A 25,530-nucleotide genomic window follows, 5' to 3' on the forward strand; every position below is an offset into this window, starting at 1 on the left:
AAAGGAAATATCAAACTGCAAGCTCACACACACATACACACACATACTTGCTGTTGTATATAGTGCTCGTATACTGTGGCATGCCTTTAGTTTTTGCACTTGCTCTGCTTCTTTTGCTGTCGCCTCGCTGGCTCTCTTTCTATCTGCCGCTCTCCCTCTCTCTCTCTCGCGTTCGCTTCCTCTCAGGACTCTGTGAATTCTGTGACCTCGACACGGCGCTTTGCAAGTTGTCGCAACTCTTATGACCCCTCGTCCTCCTCCTCCTCTACCAACACACACACCCACCCAACCAACAACCTCGAAGTGGGATGCACCAAAGCGACGAACTTTGAATGTCGACCATGCAATGACAACAACTGGAACAACAGCAATAACAAGCAGCTTAAGGTTCTCATTATGTCTTGCGAAGATTAAATACTCTACTAAAATGGGGATAACAACGAAATATTTAAGTGGAAAAAGAGCCAAGGAATTTCCTAACAAAACTCACATTACAAAATATTTCTAACACGTAAAAAAGAGTTCAAACAAAAATCTCTTAAAAGGTGCTATCCAAACAAATAAATATAGTGATATATTACCAAATAATGAAAGTATAAAAGACGAAATTTAAATAGGCATCTAGATTAAGTAATTATTAAAATAATAAATAATTTTTCTTTAAAAAGTTATTGTTTTTATCTTTAAATTAATTAGTTTGAAAATGAATTTATAAATATATATTTTTATTTTTCGAAAATATTTGTAAATATTTTTACTTCAAGAATTCGTTTATGTTAATCTATGCATTAATTAATTTAAAAAGTTCAACATTTTTTAATTTAAACTAAAACTAAACCAAGATATTTTAAATTTATTTTTATTTTGTATATACTTTTTCGCCTATAAAATCTAATAATTAACATAACATTAACATTATATTAACATTATCTTAGTTTTACATTAACATTACAATAACATTACATTAGCAATACATAAACTTTACATTACCATTACATTAACATTATCTTCACTTTACATTAACATTGCTTTAACGTTGCATTAACTTTACACTAACATTACATTAACATTAGAATAACGTTGGATAAGCACTATATTAACATTACAATTACATTTCATTAACATTACATATTTACACAAAAACTGTGAAAACATTCCAAATATTCCATTCCACTACTAATGAAAAGTTCCAATTACCAATATTAAAAATACTAAAATATCATTTATTTTGGAGTTATTAAAAAACTTGCAATACATTAAAGCTAAGCAATTTCCAAAGTGTCACTGATTGAACTTTTAAATGAATTTCTAATACGATATCAAAATACAATTATTTCTGCACTACATTCTACCAGTTTTAATGTATAGCCTAACTCTCTGACTAATCCAACTTACTTTGGCCAACAAGTCGAATATTTAGTTATTCGTAACAACAACTCTGCACACAGAACACACAAAAAGTTCTCAGTGAAAAGTTTTTGACACTTTCAGATGTGCTGGGCTATTGAAAATTTAACGCTGTCACAGTCGACTTTTCAAATTACAGCAGAAACCTCTGCAGTTGTTTTCCTGTCGTCTTCTTCCCCATTTTCTCTTTTTTCATTTTTTCTCTAACTCTTTCACCCATCATCCCACGCTGCCCACTCAATGTTCTCTTAATGCTATCAACTAGCTTTGTTCTATTTGTTTTCGAGTGTTTTGTTGCCTCAATCGTATCGCTTTTTAAACTATTGTGCAGCAAAGTGCACTGTAGATGGTTTAACAATTGGGTCACATTTATCTCAAGTGCTTAACTTAAAATCATATTATCTGATATTGGATTAATCTAACAAACGGTAGTTAAATTTTGCAAGTTTAAGCAAATGACCCAACACTTAAAGTTATGCCATGGAAACAGCTTTTTAATATCATTAATGTTATAGAAGAACTTCAAGAAGTCTTTATTTAAAGTAAAGAAATTTTCAATTATTTCAGATTAGTTCAGAAAATTCAGACCAAATACAACAAGTTGCTTAAAGCGCATTAATTAGTTATGTTGAGCTTAACGAAAAAAAATCCAGAAGCTCTTGGGTTCTCAATAAATACAACGAGCCGCTTAAACCCCATTATATAATTCTACTGCGTTTATAATTTTATGCTGCTGTAATCCTTAAATAATAATTTTTATTTGTGGCATTCCATGTAGGAAATAAGCTCTACAGATTAGTCAACAAAGAAGCATACAATCCCAATAAATCGCATACAAAATTATATGTTGAATGTCTCTTAGAATATATACTGCAGTTATTATTGTACGAATTCCAGCTTTAAAAGCTAGCTGCTTGGCTGTCTGTAAGCTGCTGAAAGCTTTAAGCTACGCCAAAATTCAAGTCAAGAAGTAGAATAAATATAGTTCTATACTTACCATAAAAGCTCTAAGCTACGCCTATTTGCCAGTAAAATTGTTTAACAAGTTTAATTCTGTACTTAAGACAATTTTGACAGTTGTATTGCATATGAGTCTAATATAATATTTAAGAGTCAGTTTAAGCCAGTAATAATTTGTCTGCAAGTCAAGATGTTGAACAAATATAATTCTGTACTTTAGACAGTTTTGACAGGTGCATTGTATATGAATCTAATATTTAAGTGGCAATCATTTGCCTGCAAGCTGCTGAAAGCTTTAAGCTTTAGCAAAATGCAAGTCAAGTTGCTTAACGAGTTTAACGACAGTTCTGACAGTTGCATTGAATCTAATATTTAAGTGGCACTTTAAGCCAGTGTCATTTGCCTGACTTGTGCAGTTGTCTGCGCGCTGTTTAACTAATTGCAATGATCGTGATCGTCGTCGTCGTCGTCGTTGTTGTTGTCGCTGTCAGAAGAAGTGCTTAAGCACTTGCCCCGGATGTCCGGAGGAGCAGTTGTTGTTTGCTCGCTTCCAGGCGGGGCAACTCCCATGTCCACTATCCAGAGTCGAGTCTCTTTTACTCTCTCTGCACAACTTGCGACTGTCCACTTGAGCACTGTTTGTGTTCTTTCGGGGCCACGCCTCGTCGGCATATTCATCAAAATTCACTTTAACTTCATTATCATTGTTATTGTTTTATTTATTCCACCTTCTGTTTCGCCTCAAGACACTTGATCGCTCAATTGATTTTGTGGCTCAGCTCTCAACTCAACTCAACTCGACTTCGTCTTCGACTTGCGACTGCGACTTCGACTCGGATTGTGACTCGTTGTGTGTTCGGCTCAAGTTGACTTGATGGCAGCTGAGAAGCAGAAGGCGGGTAAAGAAGGCGGAGGCGATTGCAATGCCCTGTCACCTCCTCTCTGCTGTCGCGAAACAAAAACCGAACTCGAGTTCGAACTCAGAGCTCAAAGCTCTCTTGGTCTCTGGTCTCGGGGTCTTCACTGCCTGCCTGCCTGCCTGCCTGCTGCTTTTTGACGGTTTCGTTGTGGTCGTTGTTGTCGGCTCTGTTGTTCCTCTTGTTGTTCCTGTTGTCGTTGTTGTTGTTGCTGTTGCTGTTGTGCGCATTGTCGACACTTTATTGACTACTTTTCTGGATGAATTTGTTGGTTTCTTAATTTCTCTGCACTGCACCAATGCCCTCGCCTTAGTGTTCGCTGCCTGCTGCCTTGGTTCATTGTGTGTTCCTGTGCCTCGCAACTCTGATATCACTCATACGCCCCCCGCACCACATTTTGCTCTCCTTTCTCTGCGCTTCTTTTGCCGGCTGCTGCTGCTGTTGCTGCATCGATTTAGTTGCTGCTGTTTCTCTTTTTTTTTATAATTTTATTGTATTTTTTCCCCTCTTTTGTTACTTATGTGTTTAATTTTGTTCTTTTTTCATCATTTTTGTTGCTTTATTTTTTTTTCCTTTTTACTTTGCTGCGGCCCAGACACAAAGACAAAACCAAGCAGACACAGACAACGACGATGGCGATGGCGATGGCGACGACGTCAGCGTCAGCCACGTCGCTTTGGGTGACTTTGGACGCGACTCTCTGACTGGAACTTACACACAGACAGACAGACAGAAAGACGGGGAGACTAAGGGAGACAGACGAGGCACTGATTTAGCCGGCTTTAAATATGAGTTGAGGTGTTGTCCTCGCTTAAATTAGCCCAGCTCCGTCGCTGCCAATTCCAGTCTGTGGCATCTTATATACATATCTGTATATGCAACTATGTACACAACTTTATGTACTCGCATTGCATATGATTCTGGGTATATAATTTGCTTTCTCAGAGTTTGTGCCTTTTATATAAATACATACTTCGTGCACTTATCGCTTTTGTCTTTGGCATCTTTGCTTAATTTACGTTCGAGATTTTTATGGCTTTGTCTGGCTTTATAAACCCTTTTTGGATCAACGCTATAAATCAGTTTTCAGCATTTTTTTTTTGTTTCTGTTATATTTTTTCGGTTTCTTATTCATTACTGTATTTTTGGCATAACGGTTAATGCTGCACGCGCCTTTTATGGCCACTCAAAAAGCCCTCATAATGATCACTTTTGATCGCAGCTTTTGATTCTGTTTCGGTATTTTTTTTTTCTCCTTCTTCAACTTGTCTCTGATCAAGTCTCAAATTGCATGTAATCAGAATATGCAAAGTGTGAAAATCCACATAAAGATTTAACTGCCAATCGATTTGTTGTTTACACAGAAACTCATATATATATCTGACCACAAATTGTCATTTAAGCGTCCCATTATGATGAAAACAGTTGGGAATACAGCTACTAAGGGTTATCGCCAGCCAAAGAGTCGGGCTGTTAACTCGGGAATCCGAAACCAAATTGGCAGTCATATAGTTTTATAGACTCAACTCAACTCAACTCAACTCAACTTGACTCAACTCGACAGAACGCCACAAAACAAGCAACTAAATGACCAAATGACTGAACGTATTTATATGGAGTGTAAAGATCATTTCTTATGAACGGAGACTTCGAAGTTAAATGATTTGAATAGCGCCATAAACAGCTGCTGCTGATGATGATGATGATGATGCTGGCAATCATAACGAAATCATTCTAATTATACAGCTGTCAATTGCAAATGTGCGTATTATGGCATGTTCAAACATTTATAATATTTGCAAGTTAACATATTTCATAATTTGCTGAATTAAGCATTTATGTTTTCAAATTAACATTTTTTAATAGTTTCCTGGATTAGAAAGTAATTTGCAATCCACTGCTTATTTTGCCTTAAAGTAATTATTAAAATCCATTTAATTCTCGGTTTATAGAATTTTTGTTTTAATATAAATAAATCATTTATTTTAAGTATTTTACTTAACCTATACAAAATTTGAAATTAAACTAATTGAATGTATATGTCAGAGTACCTTAAATATTGAGGAATATCATGAATGGGATATTTAATTTATGTGTAATTATATTTTTAATTTTATTTAAAATTTTGTTACATTTTATTTTATTTAAAATATTAATTGGGTTAGTATGTAATATAAAATAATCATGCATAATAACTTTAATTAAAATATTTTTTAAATCTTTTTAAAATGAATAAAAAATTGTATAAACAAAAATTGTAGGTAAAATATTTTTTATTCTTATATTCATATATGTACACTTTTGGTTTTAGGTCAAACGCACGTTTATTTGCTTTTAATGAGAATTGAAATAATAGAATTGATAAATTGATTAAAGATCCTCAAAATGTAAATTTGAAAATTCCATTTAAATCCAATCATATTTATGAATAGAATTTTTTTTATTGTTTATAATTATATAATTTATTAAATTAATAATCTACATTTAAGAACAATTCATACACATTTATTTATGAATATAAAATATTTATTTTGCAAAAGTTTAAGTTAATTATGAAATAATAATTCGTTTTCGGGTTTTCATTCATTTTCATTAATTTCTTTTTTTTTCGAAATACGCTAATTTGTATAAATTAAATATTTTGTATTCATATTTCAAATTCCTGCACGAAGTGATTTACGATTGTGTCGCAACATTCATTCAGTCGAAAAGTTGCCCACTATTTGCAGCTTTTTTCCTTTTCGCTGCACATTTCACAGATCTTTTTTTGTTATCCGTCGATCTTGCTGAAAGCATAAGAATAATAAATTCATCGATGAAAAAAGCATTATTATCAATCAAAATACCAATGGCGCCACTTGCAACGGGCAACAGGCAACTGGCAACTGGCAACTGGCAACTGGCAACAGGCAACTTCCGGCCGCAAAAGAAGACGAAGCCTTAACCCCGAGAGCGTTGTCTTCTTCACCTGCAGCTGCAGCCGAAACATGAAAACAAAATCGAACTCTCAACAGCGATCGGGGTATTAATACTTGAAACGATATACGGGCCACCTTGGCTCTTGGCATTGAATCATGCGCTGCGATTTGACATTGGAATTTAATACGGGTGGAGCTTGAGCTTGAGCTCCACCAAAAGCCAAAAGCAAACTCCTCTGCAATCCTCTAAACGATCAACGACTCTCTTCGGGCTTTTTTTTTGTGCCTCTTTTACTTTTTATTTATTTTTTTTTTTGTCTTATATAGTTGTTGTTGTTATAGGGCTTCGGCCTGCAGAAGCCTGCAGTTGATCAGTCGCGATCAATTTCGCGTCAAGTCATAAATCCGCAATCGAGTTTTATGCATAGCAAGTTAACAAATTATGTGGAATGTTATGCGATAGAACAGAGAGCAACAGAGACTTCAGAAAGAGAGAGAGAGAGACAATGTCAGGGACCCAGACAGACAGCCAAGCTCTGGCAGCGTGCCTTGGCAATGACAACGCAACAACAATGACAACGCACTGGTTTACCTTCAGCACGGTCAGAAGTAGCTGCCACAACAGCAACTGGCAACAGCAACACCAACAGCAGCAATATTGCTGACTTGCAACGTTGCCACGCACAGCCCCCCGAAAAAGACAAAGAGACACAGGCACTAGTTACTTACTATATCGTAGTTACTAGTTATACCCTCTACCTGTAGAGTAGATGGGTCTTATAACATGGTGTATGGATCAGGCAGGATGCAATCTGATATATTATGAACGCAATAGTATGTCGATATACCATAGAGTATAAATATTCTTAAACATCATCAACAGCCGAGCCTTGTATGTCATCTCAATCTCATAGAATATCAATAAATCAAATGAAGCCATTGGTATATTTTTGTAGTTTTGTAACAGGTATATACTAACATATAAAGTAAAAAAAAAAGTAGTAATCAACATTAACAGATGATATAGCCATGTCTATTGGTCTGTTTTTAGATTTTTGCCAGGCTCAATTCCGCTCTGTTCAATTTTAATAAAGACTAATTTATTTTAAATATATACCAAAAATTATGTACCAAAATATTAAAATAGTATATACAAAAGGCTACAATTTGTGTATTGATAAACTATTACATTTTGGTATATTTTAAATGTAACAATATATTGATGCACCAAATTTACCAACATACTAAAGTATACCGAAAGCTATATACCGAATATCGATATTTTATTAATAGTATATCAAATATACCAAATTAATATACTAAAATTACTAAAACATACCAAAAGCAGCATCTGATATTCCGATATCATGTTACATTCTAGTATATTTTTAATGTATCTGTATATAGATATACCAAATTTACCGAATTAATATACTAAAATACTAAAATATACCGAAAGATATATTTAGTATATCGATACAATATTAAAGACTGTCATATATTGGAATGTTGTACTATGTCAATATACCAAATATGGCTTTATGTATATATTAGTATTTTTTCAGTACATTAATTTGGTATCTTTTAAGAATACAAAGTAGTAGTAGGTACCTCACAGTCGAGTGTGCTCGCCTTTGTTACTAGTTTTATGCTGCGCAGGGCAACATTATGTTGAAGTATCTATGCAACTGTATCTGTATCTGTATCTGCGTTTGTATCTGCATCTCAGCAACGTCTGCTGGCAACTGCTGTAAATTAACGCGGGCGTTAAAATTGCAATTTTTCACTTAATGCACAGCAACAACAGCAACGATGAAGCAGCCGCAAAGCTTGAGCTAAAGTCATTTAAGCATGGCCAGCACGTAGGACCATCAAGTGGTTGAGGTGGCTTTTGGGCTGCCTTTGCTTTTGGCTTTGCCTCGAACTTGTTTTTTTGCCAGCCTGCCTGCCTGCCTGCCTGGCTGGCAGTCTCTATGTAAAGTGTCCTTGAAATAATTGTAAATTATGTCTACTCAATGGCAATGGCCACAGCTCGAGCGAGCGAGCGAGAGAAACCTGACAGAGGAGTCGAGTTGCGATGCGTTTCAGTGATGTGATGTGAGATTTTTGCTCGCGTGGGTGGCGGCTGTCTATTAATAAATTTCAATAAGTTGCATTCGAATGGACGCTGCTGGCAGGCCATGTGGCATATTTGTGGTGCATATGTCACCGCCCTGCCGCAGCGGCAGCCACAGCAACAACAACAACAACAACATCGGCGACTGCTGCTTAATTGAAAATCGCAAATATACAAATTATGAGCGCTTCAGCAAAAATTACAGACTGCGCTGGCAAATCAAACAAATAAACAGACACACGTCGTGTTGCCCAGCCTCATAAGATGCCGCTGCTGTTGCATTCTCGGCCAACCTGTTTAATTTCAACGCTGCCGCTCATTTCGATAAATTATTTTGCCAACTATTCGACGAGTTGGAGAGTGCAAGCAAGAGATTAGACGAGGGAGGAAGAGAGAGGGAGGAGGGACTGATTAGATGCGCCACATGGCACAGCGATCTGAGAGATGTTTACCCAACAGAACGATTTTCGCTCAAGCTGCAAACTTTGGCGATCGGTTTTTTAGCCTCAAGAGCCAAATTATTTGGCGAATAATCTGCCACTGCCGTTGCCGCTGCCGTCGCGTCAGCTCGCAATTAAAAACTTATTTTTAAGAAAAAGCAAAAACAAACAACAACAACAACACACAACATAAATTGTTGTGGCCCGCAGTGCGCTCGAGCGAACGCAGACGAGCTGCCGAGCATTAGAACTCAACTGAACTGAGGTCCACAGGGAAAGGTGAGGCAAATTAAATGCATATAAAAAAAGAGGAAAAAGAAAAAGAAAACAAGTGAGAAAGAATGGGAGACCAAAAGTAGCCCACAGTGTGGGCCACACTCGGGGGGCACTCGCCTCGAACCGAAAGGCGACCACATTCAACTACTACTACAACGACAACAACAACGACAGCGAACAAATGCCGGCGATTGAGTCGCAAATTTATATGTGACGCGGCGGCGGCCTACGCGGCGTATGCGCAACGAGGCGGAGGAGCGTACAAAATAGGGGCGGACAGCCAGGCGTTTGGGCGCGAAAAGCGCAAAGGAGAGCAAGAGGAAGGGAGTGTGAGGAAAGGAGATGGTGAGGAAGGGGGATGAGGTTGATGGGATGCGGGGTTGCGCTGCTTTGGCGATGCGTTGACGCCTGAAATTGTTGAAATTTGCGTTTTAAATTGCAAAATTTATAAATGCCAAATTAATATTGAGATACACACGAACATGAAGCATAGTGTGTGTTTATGTGTGTGTTTATGTTTGCGTTTGTGTTTGGGTTTGTGTGTTTGTGTGTGGACGAATTGCTCTTTTCTTTGTTTGGTTTATTTTTGGATTAATATTCTTTAAGGCTAGCACTTAATATGGCCAATTGTCTTGCATTATTCGCTCATTTCATGAAATAATATGAGCATGATTAATTTGTAACTTTAATCAGATCAAATAATACAGCTCTACAAAATATAAGCTATTCAATTAAAATACTGAATTATTATCTACTGTAAAATAAATAATTTGTATTAAAGTATTAACTTCATATGCTGTTTTATATCTCATTTTCTACGTCGGAAATGTTAAAAATTAGGCTATTCAATGAATTGGAAAATTATCTAAATAAATTACAATTAGTAAATTTTACTAAAATATGATCTAGTAAAAGAATGTTAATTATATGGATTAACAATAAAATTAATATATAAAACAAACTCAAAATGAAAACTACGAAACTTAAAGAATCCCCAAATATGCCACATGAATTGGTTTTAGATAAATTGTTTAGTAAATATTTTTTTACTTAACTATAATCTTTATTGGAAGTTGTAAGTTTTAATATTTTTTGGATCAAATAATATGTTTAGAATGTTGTGGATAAATAAATTATATAAAGCAGTGCTTTGAGTATGAAATAATATAAATAGGTTTGATAAAGTTTATTTTCAGCAATAAATATATTTCTAAGAAAACTAATATAATAATATAATATAATATTTATTTTTATATTTACAAATTAACTAATTTTTTTAATCGTTTTAAGACTTTGCCTTTCAAAATCTTAAAACCTCTTGAAAATATTTTAAGTTGAAATTAATAAACTTAGAAAATACAATGAATGAAAGCATTCAAAAAGTGAGAAATACATTTTCCACAATTTGATCAATTTATTATTTTAATTATTGTATTTAATATTTTTATTTTCAATATGTTTACTTAAAATATCCCGGAAATTCTTGAATTTTGGCATTTATTTGTTTATAAAGTGAAGCATTATAAATACAGAGCAAAAATATTTCAACATTTTTTTTATAATATTCTCTTTTATCAAATTTTATATTTATAAATATTCTAAAAGCGTCTGAAAATGCTTTAATTTTAAATTCATGTATTTATAAAATGAATAAATAGAATGGAATCATTAAAAAAAGAGAGAAAACCAATTTCAATAATTTGTTTATTATTTTGTGGGGAAATCAGAAGACAACGAAACAGAAAAAAATCGTTTGCTATATTGTGCATAGTTTATGTGTTCATTGCGTTTAATTTGTGGCATGCAAATAAATTTCAGAGGCAGAGCCCAGCAAAAACAACAACAATTCAGCATTTGCCCCCGCCGCAATATTATGGTACTATATATATATAGATATATTATAATATATGTGTGAGTGGGTATAAATAAATAAGCAAGTATTTGTTTAATGTGTACTTTTTATATGTATGTTATGCATTGCATACAATTTTGCCACTTGCAAAACTGAAAAGTAGTTCATTGAATATTTTCAACTTGATTTTATTTAGCGGACGCTTAAATGATTTATACGAGACGCCAAATACAAAGCGCAAACACAACCGCAAATACAGCGAAAAACTGAAAACAAAACAACAACAACAACAACAACAAAAATGTACTTTAGCGTCAGTCATTCAATTGATGCAGATACAGATACAGATACAGATACAGATACATTTGTATATAGATACGCAGAGCTATGCATAACCGATGTGCGATACAATATATTGATTGTACTCACATATAAACAAATACACACACACTTTACTGTGTGTGTATATCGCGGCACATTTGCGGCTAATAATAACTTTAAAAACGAACTATTTTGTTGCCTTTAGAGATTTTTTCATAGTTGATGTTGATTTTAATATGATTATTGCATTTCAAGTGTGTTGTTGTCCGTCTGTATATAGAGTAATATATATATGTATATATAGATTCGTGTGTGTGTTTCCACTTGTCTATCGGGTGATGCACATTTCATGGCTGTGTTTTGATATTTTATTGAAAATTCACATTGCATTATATTTTATGTGTGCGACTATTTGGCATTTATCCCCATACATACATACAAACACATAAATATATCTATATATATATACGTATTCCGATGTCGATGTAGGTAGAGCAATAGATTTGCCATTTTTATGATATTTTCGTTCGCTTTGATTGTTTGGCAAATTTGAAGGCAATTCAATTTGCGAAAACAGACCAAAAATTATGGCTGGCAAATGTGATTTTCATTTGAATTTCAGTTGTTTTTTTTTCAATGTGTTTTTCGATTGTGGTTTTATTTTATTTTCTACATTTGTGTGTGTGTGTGTTTGTATTGCATTTGAGTTTTCTCAATTGTTTTGCACCATTTAATCGGCTCAGTGAATTGCTGGGCCCACATGGCGTATGATTATTTGTTAGTTACATAAAGTAGAAAGTTAAAGAGGCGCCAAGAAGACAGCTTATGAATAACGGAAAAGTCAAGGAATTTACAATATAAACACATTTACTGTACAATGTGCAACATTTTATTAGCGATTAGCTAAGGTAATTTTCAAATGGAAATGAAACAAAATAAACAAAACACAATTATTATATGTAAGTTTATGATGTGTAAATAATAGTTATAACAATTGCATAGGAAATAAAGTAAAACTGTAACATTTGTCTTTTGTTAAAAAAGTTTATCATCATGGAGTTTAAAAAAAACATATTTCGACAACAAGACAAAATGTTGCAATATAATTTATGGCTTTTTTCAGATTATTCTAAAAATTCCGTTTAGTATTTTATTATTTAATTAACATTCAGTTCAACATATCATATTTACGAACTATCTATCATCGAATTTGCAAGCCTTTTAATTTTTAATTTTAATTAACTCGAGTATTTTGTAATCCAAATTTAATATTTTAGATCTTATTAGGAGAATTTCGCATTTTTAGGATTAATGTTTTTATTTAATAATTCATGATCTTATCTTCTTTAAAAACACCATTATTAAGATGGGTGTTCTTGATTTTAGAAACCGGTATTTTTTTAGTTTATCATCTAGAAAACACAAAAATGAATAAATTTGAAAATTTAATTTTGGTAATAAATGTTTTCCAAAAAAACCAAAAATATAATTTTTCTTGCGCTTCGATTTTCCAAAGATAATAAACAACTTAACTTTTGAAACGGATATCCGCACAATCATTCAGATGCAATACGAATTTTATTAATTGCGCATATTTTTTCGGGCATAAATTTTGCAATTTTCTCGTTATGATTTCCTCAATTTGCTGTTGCCAAATAAGTGTGTAAAAGTCTTTTTCTCTCTCACTCAATTATGAAGTCAACTTATTAAAATATTACAATCATATCATATTGAAATTGGAATACGTATTTTGTAAAGCTTTTATTTTTCGTATTTTTGTGGAATGAAAAATGATTTCTCTTAATTTATTCAATTTTTCCATTACAATTATCGCTTGTTTGGTTTTTGGTTGCTCTTTAAAAGCTTCGTTGCTGCATCGTTGTTGCTGTTGTGGTTTTTGGTTTTATTGCTGGCATGCAGCCATAAACACACATAGATACACACACACACACACACATGCAGATACGGACAGTACTTTATTTGTATAGCGGCACAACCACAGAGAGATCATTGCACCGTCGCAGTGGGTTACAAATGATGCGAGTGTTTTTCCGCTCGGGCGTCTTATTTATGTTATTACAAGTACTCACACTTGCACTCGCACTGCACTCACACTCACATTCACATATACATTCATACATTCATACACATCATGCTCGTATTTCGTATTCGACTCATGTTCGGCAATTGACAGCAAATTAGCCAAACATATGTATCTATAGATGCATTTTGCATCTCACAGTTATTTTTATTAGATGCCTCAAGTTATCGCGGCATCTGCCACACGCGGCATGTGCCACAATTTTGTTGCACGCTTTGCTTTTTATACCCGCTACCCATGGGATAGAAGGGTATTATAACTTTGTGACTCCAAGAAATGTATCCGTTTGTCCGTCTGTCTGTATGAATATCTAGATAGCAGAGACTTATAGTCTCATAGAGAGAGATAGAGAGATAATACAATAAGATACTGTCCTTTGTCTTTATGATTCCTGAGAATTTGGTTGCGATCGGATACAAATTTTAGATTGTATCTAAGAAACACTTATGTTGCTCAGTTGCTTTGGTTGAAAATCTGATGTATAATATTTGGCATTCTATGGTATCTTTTGATATACCACATTGATGATGGTATACCAATATACCAAATATAGTATATTTTTAGTATTTCGTGGTATATTAGTTCGGTCTATTTTAAGGTTAATACTATATATCAATTGGTACATTTGTAGTATTTTGCTGGTATGTTTTGCATTCTATGGTATATTTTATATATCAATATACTAAATATAAACCTTGTTATATTTTTAATATGTTGGCGGTATTTTTTGGTATATTTTAAAGTTAATGTTATATATCAATTGGTATATTTTTAGTATTTTGTTGGTATATTTTGCATTCTATGGTATATTTTATATATCAATGCACTAAATATAAACTTTGGTATATTTTTAATATATTGGTGGTATATTCATTTGGTATATTTTTAAGTTAATACAATATATAATCTGCTAAATTTGTAGTATTTTGTGGTATATTAATGCAGTATATTTTAAAATGAACTCCTAACACTATTTTGCTTTCATTTAAAATGTATATCGGGTATCTCACAGTCGAGCACACTCTACTGTTGCTTTCTTACTAGTTTTTTTTTTTGGAAAATTTGCTGCACTTGTCAGCTGCTGTGGCGCCCACTTGAGTTGATCGAATCGCGAGAGGCGAGGCGCGTCGACTTAGTGTGGCGAAAATTGATTCGATGCGGCTGAGGCGGCAACTTGTTGACGTCATTGTTGGCCACGCCCCATTTGGTGGGCAATTAAACGCCTGCCGCCAGTTGAATTAATATGCAAAAGCATGCAAAAAGTAGGCGGCGGTGGCGACGGCTTCGCTCAGCGAACAGCGGCCGCAGCAAGTGCCGAAAATTTATGCTGCGCATTAGTTATAGATACAGTATCTTGTAGATACGCGGCACAGCGGCTCAGCGGCTCAGCTGCTCCACGTCCGCCCCGTTCATTTAAATATTAAATATTCATTTGACGGCGCCAAAAGGCGAAGAAAAATATAATTTATTAATTTGTTAATTCGTTGTTTGTCATTTGCGCGGCTTAAACGTTTCGTTCTGCCACAAAACACAGCAAATTTATTGCCCCGCGAGAGTCAAGAGAAGAGAACAGCGACAGTGAAGTCTTCGCTCTTTCAATTAACACGCCAAATTAGCGAGCGAACTGAGACGCTGTCGCTGTCGCTGTCGCTGCTGGCGTCGCTGCCGACGTCTGCGTCGACTGTGCTCTGCTTGATTTTTGATCATTTTTGCCGATTTTCTCTGTGTGTGATGATAAATGTAAATTTTTCTATGCGCTAAAACTTGTTGAGCATTTTTATTGATACATTTTGATATATACGAAAATTTATTTTATTTATTTACAGATTTATGAGCTCGTCGTTTGCTGCTGCTGCTGCGTCGAGCCAAATATTTGTATAGTTTATTTATGGCGAGGCGAGAGAGCAACAACAACAACAACAACAACAAGAATTAAAGAAATAAATTTATTAGCTGATTTGAACTTTTCGATATTGTTGTTGTTGTTGCGATTTGTTATGTGGCCGCTCGCTTGCTTGTCTGGCACTGGCAAGGTGACTGATCTTTTAACCAAATGTGTCAAGTGGCCGAGAGTTGAGTTAATAAACAACTGCGACTGCTGCTGCTTCGGCTGTCTGATTGCCTCGCTCTGATTTTAGCTGCTTGTCAACAACAGCAACAGCAACAAACTGTGTGCCACAAGTGGTAATTGGAAGGGCTTTAATCGCCACACACACACACACACAGACACACAAATTTTGGCTCGTGATTAAGTCAACTCAACACGCAATAAGTCACACTGTGAATAGTTTAATGTGTGGCCGCTAAACATGATTAATGCCGCATCATTTACATTTCTTTCCTCTCCTCTCAAGTTCAATATGTTTTAAGCGAAATTCCTAGAATCATCTATTAATTATTTGCGCGCTCGTTTTCTTCTTGGGGAGGCATAAATTTTAACCCCATTTTATTCAGTTTTGCGTGTGATTAATGCGCCCGGGATAAGCAGTTCAATAATCTCACTATGAATTCTGCGACACTGTCCCAAGAGTATAATTCTGCGAATTAGAATCGCGAATTAGAATTTCGAGTTTGCTGAACAAAGTGACAGATAAAATTTAAAGAATCTTTTTATTGGATTAAACATTTAATGCTGCTGCTTTATTGATTTATTTATTGGCAAATATTTAAAGCATTTTAATTGTGGGTGGAATTTTTAGATAATTATTCTACTTAAACTACTTATTATTTATTAATATATATAAACTACTTATTATTTATTAATATATATTTGAATTATTTACTTTGCATATTTTAAGAATTTTTATAAATAAAATGTTTATTACATCTTCTTATATTATTAAATTTTATTCAACCTAAAAATCTTACTTCAAGATTTTTTTTAAATTAATCTAATCAATCAATCTTTTCATTATACATTTATTTCTCTCTGTATACATCACAATTTGTACTCAATATTTATTCTATCAAATGAATGATTAATGCAATATTAATGCTTAGAACAATTACGCATTAAATAATGTAAACAATATTAACGCATTTTATTATACTAGACATATTTTTATAATGACAATAACTCCATGAATAATTTCTCATTAAATAAAATCTTACTACATAAAAAATATACGCAAGAAATTAATTTTCTTTCTGTTTATTATGACAAAAATACAAAAAAAAATTTCGCATTTAACATTAATAAAAATTCTTTTTGTAAATGAAAAAGAAATTTAAAAAATACACACATTCTTTAGGAATGACAATAATTCTATTAACGATTTCGTATAAAAAAAAACCATTTTTCTTTTCACATTAATTATTACAAATTATTTCTTTGGCCAAATTTCTATGAATAATTTCTCTTGAAATAAAATTAAAAATTTTAACGCCACTACATATTGTAATTTCAAACACATTGGATGGTTTAAAATGAATAACAGATAACCCAGTAAATCATATTTTACATAAATTTTGCATGTCTTTTAAGAAAAATTTCACATTAAATAATATTATAAAATGTTATTATATATTCAATATTACAAATTTGACATGCTTATGTCAATAATTCCATGAATAACTTAGCTTATATTCACTTTAAAAAAATCTATAAAAATATGTAAATTTGTCATTTTTTAAAACATAATTGATATGTTTATTATTTATTTAAGAATTCTTTGAATATTCAATGTAAAACGAAATGAATTTATTTTCTTATGACCAATTTTGCTGGAAAACATATTAAGATTATACCAATTTAAAATATATTTAAGAAGCTCATAACAAATAACCTAATAAATCATATTTTCATACAACATTTGTCTTTCTAGTATGAGAAGAATTCCATGAATAATTTCGTATTAAAAAATATAAAAAATGTTTTTATTAAAAATTATTAAGAATTATATTCTTTAGACATGCTTTTGGAATGTTTTTCGAAAGAAATAATATTTAATTTTTATTATATTTAATTATATTTGATTGTAAGAAATACATAGCAAAAATATTAATGCTGTGACTAATATAATGACTATAAATATAATTTAAGGAGTATTCGATGGCAAGGAAATGTATCTGAAATATGTTAATAAATCGCATTTTCATCGAGGAATTTCCGCGATCTGCGCAAACAAAAGAAAAAACGAGCCATATCGATTTCCCTTCAGCAGAATTCATAACTTTGCCTTTATAACTTAATGTCTGGAGTCTGTTTTCCCTGTGTGCCTACGTCTTCCCCTGTGCCAGCATATTCATGCAACCGTGCGTATACGTAATATGACAAACACTTTGCCATTTTCCATTGTCTTTGCAGTTTCCCATTCCAAGAAGATGACAAAAATCCCTTCTTCTCTCCCTTCTTCACTTGGTTGTCTGTCAGAAACGCGGCAACTTTGTTTGCTGTTGCTGTTGCTGCTGCTGTGATGCGTTGTCTCATCTCCCCGCGTGATGCCGCTTCAATTGCTTCAGGTTCTTGGACAATTTTATTACGCTGTGCGTTGCATTTTGTTGACAGTTTTGTCAACAAGCGTTGAAAATTGGCTAAATATAAATATATTTGTGCATGTCTGTTGCCTGTCTCTTAGTCTCAGTCTGTCAAGCAGTCTCTCAGACTGTGTGTGTGTGTGTGTGTGTGTGTGTATAATATTTATTACAACGACAACTCGTTCACGTTGTTTATTTATAAATGCGAATATAAATAGGTAGAAGATGCAAAAAAAAAACGACAACAGATTTTGGCTGCTTTTAATGCTGAGAAGCTGCAGCCCATCATCATCCTCATCAGGAGCATCAACGGCAGCCAAGTCGACGAAATCTCAACCAGCCAAAAGGGGGGAAGCTCCTCTCGCTCTCTCTCTCGCTCTCATACACACACACTCACTCCTTCTCCCTCTCGCTGTCTGCACACTCAAGCGAATTCGCAGCAAGCATGACTTGTAAATAACTGCAAGTTAAGTATCTGGCAAAGTGCAAAGTAGTTGCCAAGCAGCACCAACTGACGACTGCCTCCCATTTGCTTCCCATCTTCCATCTCTATCCCTTCTCTCTCCCTCTCCCTCTCCCTCTCCCTCTCCCTCTCCCTCTCCCTCCCATCGCCTGCCCATTGCCATATGCTCCTAATGAACTGGGCACGCACTTGGCGCGCTCAGCCGTGCCATGATATATGGCATCTACTTGCATCGCCTGCTCTCCTCTCACTCTCCTCGCTCCTCTCTACCGCTGTTGTCTCTGCTGTTGAATGCTTCCTCCTTTATAAGACAAACACTCACACACTCTGTTGCAATTGCCACAGCCACAGCCGGTGTAGATTCTACATTCTAGGTGCTATACAAGAGAGAGAGAGAGAGTTTATCGCTTTTCCAAGAAGTCAACGCCGTTTTCAATGCTTCCGCATCAATGGCAAACAAACTGCTCAACATGAAAAGGCAACAATTTGCCCAAAGACTATTTTTGGGGCTTAGCTGTGCAAATAACGATGAAAAGTGCAAAACATTTAATTCAAAGAATATCTAATTAAGTCTGCTGATAACTCAGATTAAGAAAATAACATATATATATTTTTATTTCTTGCAATAAAGTCATTTTAGTTCATAAAAATAATAATTTCAAAAGAAATTTTGGATATTCGTATTAACAATATCGTTTTATTTATAAATGTACATACATATCTACAAAAAGTTTGAATAAATAGTAATTATAGTCGTTCGTATAGTAATTATTCTCGTTCCCCAAATATATAATACTTTACTACTTTATATACATTTTTATGTCAACAACAGATGTTAAGATCTTGCTTATATTTAAAAAATTATAATTAAATATGTAATAAAAAATTCATATTTAGAAAGGTTTATTACAATAGCAATAGAAAATAGCATTACAACTTTTGTAACTGATCATACTGACCATTATACAAAAAAAGACCTATTATACTTAAAAAGATTAATTTCAAGAAAACTAATGTTGTTCCTAGGCGGAAAAAAAAGTGCTAAAATCAAGAATAAAACCTTGAATCAAGATGATGATCAAGTTCAAAATTCTACAAAAATTTCAGATTGCTCAATTTTAAAACTCAAGGGAAATATCAAAATTGAACCAAGAAGGCAAAATCGTAAATTAAGTTTTGTAGTCTAATTTTCAATCTAGATTTTTTCTTGTTTGTTTTTTTAAAGCCAAAAGTATTAAAACTTTTACAATGATCTTGATTTAAATTATAACTTTTGACCATTGGGCCATGCGCAAAACTTAAGAGAAGGGAATGTTTCGAAATATCGATACTTATTGACAGTGCTTCCAGATAAACAATAGTAGATCTAACAAATATAAGAATCTGTTTTTATTTCATTTTTATCACGTTTCTTATATTATTTATTTTTTGAAGGTTTAAAAGCATATCATAATTTATTACTTATAATTTTATTAAAAACAACTACACGACTAACACAACTCCATAGCACACTTTCAATTTGTTTATAAGTTTGTTTTTTTTTAATTTCACGTTCAAGTTGATAGTTTCATAAAGCAAAGTATCTGATCAAGTTAAGATGTGTGTAAAGTGCCTTGAGGGCAAAAGCGCAAATTACATCATACTGAGAGCACAGCCTTCAACTTGTTTTGCACATTAAATGCTTAAAAATAGAAGTCCAGTAGAAGCCTGTCACCATGATCAGCATCACTCTGAGTATGAGCATCGGCAACAGCATTAACATGAACATCAACAACGCACATATCATATCGTATGAGGCTGTCAAATCAGTTAAATGCGCCGATTTCGTCGGACTCTCAGAGCTCGCTGGAAGCAACGGATCAACGACCAGCCACCAAAAAAAACGAGTAAAAAACAATAAAAAAAAAAGAGAAAAAAGTGGATTGTACTTTTCATTTTTTTTACATGCGAAAATATATTTTTGTGCTGGTGCTGCTTGTCTTCTATGCGGATGGGGCATAAAAAGAGACCCAGACCCAGACCCAACGCCAAAGCCAAAGCCAGAGTCAGACCCAAGCCCAAGCCCAAAGACAACTTTCAGGTGAAATAACAACAGCAACAACAACAAATACTAACAGCAAAAGCGTCGCAAAAAAACGCACAACACAAAAAGTGAGCAAAAACAATTTAAATATTTTAAGAGCGATGACCCAGAAGCAGAACCAACCAACAACAATCGTAACAACAACAAATCCAAACACCTTCTGTGCTGGCGAAGCAAAAAAAACAACTTAAGCAAAAATATTATAAAGAATTCGCGCATTTGTATTGCCAAAAGCAATTTAAATTGAAATTGTAAAATTGTAATAATGCGAAGAAAAGTAGCGACAATATTTTGTTTCTCCGTTTTCGGCTTCATTCAAGAACTTATTGCTGAAGTGCTCAATATTGATGTTCGCATGAAATACATAGCGGATCTTATAGTCTATATAATATTATATATGCTATATATTTTGTATTTGTACTCAATACCAAGTATAACCTTCGGTTCATTTCAGTATTTTTGATGTATATTAATTTGGTATAAAAAGATAATACCAGCTGTAAATTAATATTATACATATATACTTTATATTTTGTTTCCTTACACTCTATACCAAATTTAGCATTCGATATATATATATTTAGTACTTTTAGTATATTAATTTGGTATATTTAAAAAATAATACTTACAATCATGTTTTATACACCTTATATTTTGTACTCCTGCCTTTGGTATATTTCAGTATTTGTTTAGCTTTTCAAAAAAATAATACCGAGTATAGTATTATTACTATATATTTTGTACCCTATGTTCTCCTCACCAAATATAGCATACGGTATATTTTTAGTTGAAAAATATACTGACTATAATATTTTATATACTATATATTTTATACTCTACGTTTTCATTACCAAATATAGTCGACGGTATATTTCAGTATTTTTTCAGCATATTAATATGGCTTTTTAAAAGAATAATACTGACATAGTATTATATATACTATATATTTTGAAACCTATGTTCCCCTCACCAAATATAGCATACGGTATATTGCAGTATATTTTTAGTTAAAAATATATTGTGCTTTTTAGTTAAAAATATATATACTATTTTATATTCTATATATTTTGTAATATATACCAAATATAGCCTTCGTTATATTATATTTCAGTATTTTTTAAGAATACGAATTTGGTATGTTTTAAGCCTAATACCTTAATGATTTGATCTTTGTAAAATTGGGTAGCGGGTATCTCACTGTCGAGCACACTCAACTGAAGCTGTCCTACTTGTTTTCTCTCCCTTTCCGATTTCATTGAAGAACTTAATGCTGAATTGCTTTTTATTTTGGAATGATAAGTTGTCAAAGTGCAAGGGTAAGATACATATTATATAATTTTTGTGGATTGCAAGCAACTGTTTGCAACATGTTTCCAATTAGAGTCAACATGTTGCCACACGGCGCCGCAGCAGCGGGCACAAATGTTTTCGTGTGGATTTGTGCTTGTTTTCCGCCCGCGTCTTCAACTCGTGGGTGTCATAAATCTTTTGGGGCGTCTTTTTAGCTGTTCTTGTTGTTTGGATCAGCGTAAACACTAATTGGTATTAGCCCGGCCCGCCGACAACTTCTAAAAAGCACCGATTCAAGTCAAAAGGGGGCCAAACCGGACGGCCAAACCGGAGCTCTTGTTGCCTTTTTTGGCCTTTGACTTTGTCCGTGCGGATGCCGCCACCGCCGCTAGCAACACAGCAGCAGCAACAGCAACAGCAGAAGTAGCAGCCACAGGTGGGCGTGTCGAATCCGCTGTTTGCCTGTCCAGAAAACAGTTTCTGCTCAGTCGGTTCTTTTAGCCATTTCGACGGTGGTCCAAAAACAACAGCAAAACAGCAGCTGACGGCATAAGCCGACAATAGATCAGCTCACAGTTCGAAGCTCTCAACTCTGCGACTGTGGTTGGTCTTAAAACTTGCCAACTTGCCAACATTTTGGGTACAACTTGAAAGAATATCGCGTGTTTCTACCCATAAAAGATACACACGTGTCCGACTCGTATCTCAGATAAAAGTGCTTTAATAGTTCATGTTAATAATAAGCTTAGAGATACGAAAGTAAAGCATGTGTATTGAGCTAGAGTTATGATAATAATTATGTGAATTAATATTATTCAAACATCACAAATGTTTCACTTTAATAAAATTGACACATTTTTAAAATAAAATCATATAAAAAGTTTGAGTTAATTAAGAATAATTCTAATTTTACTAAAATCATTTAAAAGAGTACCAACATAATTCCAAAATAATTGATTCCATTGTTATCATTTAAGAAAATTTTAACATTTGCACATTATATTTTAATAATCATATATATAAATATAATAATTTATTTTCTTGTTTTATAGATAGTGCAAATATATTTTGCAATCATTTAATGCAATTACTTCATTAAATATTACACACATTAACTTAAGTACTTTAGCAAATATTGCTATTGAATACATTTTTTACCATTTTCAGTTTACATTTTCGTCAATTATGTAATTGAGTTAAATATAAATTCTCTTTGTTGGATTCCAGGAAAAAAGTATCAAAGTGACCAACTTATTTCCGAATAATTTTTCTTTAAATATTGTTCAAACAAGTACAAAAATACTTTTATATACAAAATATTTTCTTCAATTATAAACTGATAAATTATTTTATAAAATATAATTCAAACAGCTTCAATATTTATATATATGTATTAATAATCAAGTAAAATTCTTATTTCTGTCAATCATATTTGTAGTAAGCTTTTAATTTAATAAACAAAAAATATATTAAATTTTGTTGTTGGTAGTTTCATAGTTTTCAACTTACAAATAATTTTCAATTATTGCATAAATATTATTTCAACATAATGTAAGCTTACCTTCAAACAATTTGATACAAAAATGTGTATTTAATTCTATTAATTCATGTTTTAAATTTTTCTCAATTGTATAAATCATGTCTTAATTAAAAGATCTAAAAGATTTATTTTAACAGAGAAATATAACAGAAAAATATATAACAAAATAAGAGAGAGACTGCTCAAAGGTAAAATTGAACATCTTTCAAATCTTCTTCTGGCTACTTCTTAAAAAAGATTTGTATAATTTTATAAGCCACCTATCAAAGAACTCATATAAAAAAACGCTACCCATTTTCCTAACCAAAACTTAAGTGTTAAAAACAGATGGGCTCTTCATCAAACTGATGTCGCTGCAGACAAGAATTAATTTCGTTTTAATATTTTAAATTGACACTACAATTTCTATAATTAAATATTGCAAGTGGGCAGCTAATTTAAATCATTTACATTTAATTATATTTGTTCTGCAAATACTTATTTATACTTGTATAATATTATATATTAATTAAGATGCATATTGCTGTATATGTGTATGTGTGTGTGTTTGTGTACCTACATATATATAGATATATAATTTGTTGTCGCTTTGCAGCTGGCAACGAACCCGTCAACGACGTGCAAAGTGCAATTTATTGCCGTAGCGAAAGCGAAACGAAACAAAATTGTAACTCAAATACAAACAGACAGCAGGCAGCAGCAAACACACAACGATAGGGAGAACGACAGTGAGACATACATACATACAAACATACATGCAAATGCCCAGCTATGGCAACAGATACAGCGACAGATACAGATACAGATGCAGATACGACAACAGCAAGCTACAGATACAGATACATACGTCAATTGCGTCGCCACGACGACGCTAAAAATGAAAAATTGCTTTTCAAAATTAAATCAACATTTAATTTTCTCGTAATTTGCTACCGCAACTGCTGGTGGAACCTGCAACCGTGGCAGCAACAACAGCAGCAGCAACAGCAGCAGCAACAGCGACAGCCTCGACAAGCAGCGCACGCATTTTTCTACAAATTAATTTTAGCACAAAGATCGCCAGATACACACCGAAATGTATCTAGATACAGCGATACAGAGATACAGATACACGGCTATGGATATAGCGGCAGCTGATATATAGACATGTCGTATTGGTTAGCCATTAAATGACGCCAGCAACAACAGCAGCAGCAGCAGCAGCAGCAGCAGCAGCAGCAGCAACAGCAATAATACGAGTAGTTGGCAGGCAAGTGCCAAATAAAACTTATTACTTATACGCCGTGTGTAACACAGCGAACACACAGCGCATGAATCTATTATGAATTAGACTCTGAATGTCAGAACTGAGTGCGGCACACACAAATACACACACACACACACACACACACACATGTGTCTGTGGATTGGGGGCATAAATAAATATCCAATGTGCGCTCGCCCCCTCTTTCGCTCTCCCTCTTCCCCTCTCGCTCTCGCTTGCGCCTGGAGGGCATTTATCCGAGCGAATTTTTGTACAATTGAAATTTTGATTTGTGACCGATTTGTTGCACTGAATTATTGACAAGGATACTTACTTGGCTTACTTTGTGTTTGCGTCTTCGATTTTTTTTTTTGTTGTTGTTACTTTTTAAATCAAGTCGCCCAAGGCTTCTAATGAAAATCATTGATTATTGTTTTTCGAGCAGCATAGAAGGTGAGTTTTAAGTAGCTACAAAATTACGCAGAATTAGTTAAATGAAATCTTAAAATACTAAATAAAGTAAGCAACTAATTTAATGTAAAATATAGTAAATAATTTAAAAAAAACTTCGATTCTTATAAAAGTCATTGATTATTGTTTTGATTGATTAGAGTAGCTAAATGAATAAAATATTGAAAGTACTTAATAAGCATTAAGTCTACGCAAAGAAGGAATGGAATCTCTTTTAAAATATATATATTATATATATAAAGTAAAGAATCTGTTAAACTTATCTAATAGAAATAATTTGATCTTAATTAGCAATCTTATTCATGAAGTTAATTATTGATTATTATTTTAGAACAGTCTCAAAGGTAAGCTCTTATTCTAAAAAGATTGCTGCATCCAAGGTTAGAAACCTTTTTCATCAAAAATATATGAAATAAATAGAGCTGTTATTGATTCTAGAAAAGGTAAGGAGTGTTGGAATAATTAAGATTTAAATATTAATGTTCTGGCAACATTATTATGTTCACATCCGCATTCCGTTTTGTAATCTTGAATAAAGAACAACAAATTTAAATTAAATTAAATTAAAATACTTAAAGTACTACGAATGCTTACATCAAAAGGTATCTTAATGAATCTTCACAAATAATTTAATAGAAAATATTGACGAATTTTTC

This window comes from Drosophila sulfurigaster, chromosome 3, assembly GCF_023558435.1.
Source record: "Drosophila sulfurigaster albostrigata strain 15112-1811.04 chromosome 3, ASM2355843v2, whole genome shotgun sequence".
Taxonomy (NCBI): domain Eukaryota; kingdom Metazoa; phylum Arthropoda; class Insecta; order Diptera; family Drosophilidae; genus Drosophila; species Drosophila sulfurigaster.